Raw genomic sequence first — 2,147 nt, forward strand, 5'->3', positions numbered from 1 at the left:
ACAGTAATCATCAAATAAAAATAGTTCAACCATTAACAAATTACTGACGCAGTACAACCGTAGATGGCGCTACCATTCATGAACAAGCTCTCACTGCATAATGTAAAATCGATTCTATGCTACAGACAGAACGCAACCTTGAATTCAGCCATGTCAGTGATGGTATTATGCTCATACCTGGGGAGGGGTCAATTTGATTGCTGTACATTTTTTTTTAAATCAAGGAAATTCTTGAGAAAACTAGACAAACTTCCAAAAGTCCACACAAAAATAAATGAAAATTGGAGTTCTCCTTGCAAATAATGTACCACCACAGAGGGCGATACCGCCTAATGAACATTTCTTCAAAATTTCCCCCAAGTTGTTCAGTGTAATACGGTTACTAAAAACTAAAGTAACTGAGTGTATTGAACAAAGAACTGATAGAGCCCAGACGAGCTCGCGACGACACCGTGCCTTCAGTAGAATAATCTTTTGCGGTCTCTTTGTTCTAAATTAAATACACTTACTGTATGTACTTAAAATGTTTTTTCCTACGAAAAAGATGCACGTTTTTCTCGTGTTTGTGTTTAATAATAGTACACACGTAAGTCCCATTTTATTATTCACAGCACAACTACAAGAAGCTCAAGTAGGTGTGAATGAAGATTAGCTCCTAAGTTTGTCATTTACAAACACCTATAGACAAAAAAATGATTATTTTAATCATGAAGGTAAAACTTACCTACATCCATGTTTCACATTTGTTTCTTCCTTTCATGGCAATGTTTCAAATAATTTACCATTAATCTAACTGACTGGGTGTATTAAAACAAAAGATTTTCTCCAATTTTACTTTTGAACAATTTTGGATTGCTAAAAATATGATTAGCAGCTCTGTGATTGTGTTCCCGTTTTGAACCTGAACGTTCTCTTTGAACTTGGGCCTTCTTGCCTTTGAACTGTATATTGTACCATACATTTTTGTTTGTTTTGTCAATATTTGTTGTGTTAAAAAAAGAAATAAAAAATTTATAAAAAAAAAAGTTATGCATGTAACAATAGAAAAACAAAATGTGCTCCTGTACTTTCAAAACGTTGTCTGAAAAAAAAGGACATGACTGACACTACAAATTGTAAAGAAACACTTACATTTTAGAAATGATCAAAAATGGTACATTGTAATTAGAAAAAAAAAAAATTTATGCTTCATAGCGTTCTTTACATTGGTGTATTTTTTGATAGCAAGAATACGAACAGTGAAAATGTTAGTTTTTCAGGTTAGTCGTTTATCGCATATTAGTTTACTCTTTCATGTCATGTGCCCCTAAAACAAACAGTCTAGACATTTTTTTTTCTACAAAAGTGTAGGTTTGATAGATTTTGGCCATCATTGTTTTGGTTACAGCCATCAAAACCAGTGGTTGGCAAATGTAACATGGTGCTTGTCAGGAATGAAACCTTGTATACACATTGCCATGTCCATACACTGTTTGACAACTTGAATAATTTCAACAGCCCTGATTAAAGATTATTTTAAAATACTTCTGTTCCCATTCCAAGTTGGCACACTAATTCAAATTATTTAGTAAATGACATCAGTGTTCAGGGCGGCATATTCATCTCAAACCAAGAGATCTATATTATTTATAGGGTTACTCTGTACTTTTTTTCACATGTCATTTCTCTTAGGAAAATCTCGATATTCTGCAGACACAAAACATTTTTAACAGTTGTGCACTTCGTTTCACCATTTTGGTATCATCTGAGAACGACATTGAACTTCAATGTTTTTTGGTAAAATTTACTTTAAAATTGTAACCGACCTAGACCATGAACAACATTATCAGACCAACGGCCATGCAAGTTTTAAAATTCCCAGACCGGCTGAAAAATTACCCGAACAGCAAGTTCAACACTGCCATGGGTTAACTGTTTTCACTATAAAATTTTGCAATTTCATAGCATTACCAAGACTTGAGTGAAGACTAACATTTTGTGCGTCCCCTCAATCAAATTAGTTTACTATAAATTATACAGCACCCAGTAGCAGCAAGCTACTGTAAAATACATTATATTAGTTGGAATTAATTTTCACAGAAAAGATGTTTTGGTTTTAAATATTTTCAATGATTTTAGACTAGTTAAATGTAAAATATAGAAAAACG

The sequence above is a fragment of the Saccoglossus kowalevskii genome, chromosome 14, assembly GCF_978046115.1.
Source record: "Saccoglossus kowalevskii chromosome 14, keSacKowa6.1, whole genome shotgun sequence".
Classification (NCBI taxonomy): Eukaryota; Metazoa; Hemichordata; class Enteropneusta; family Harrimaniidae; genus Saccoglossus; species Saccoglossus kowalevskii.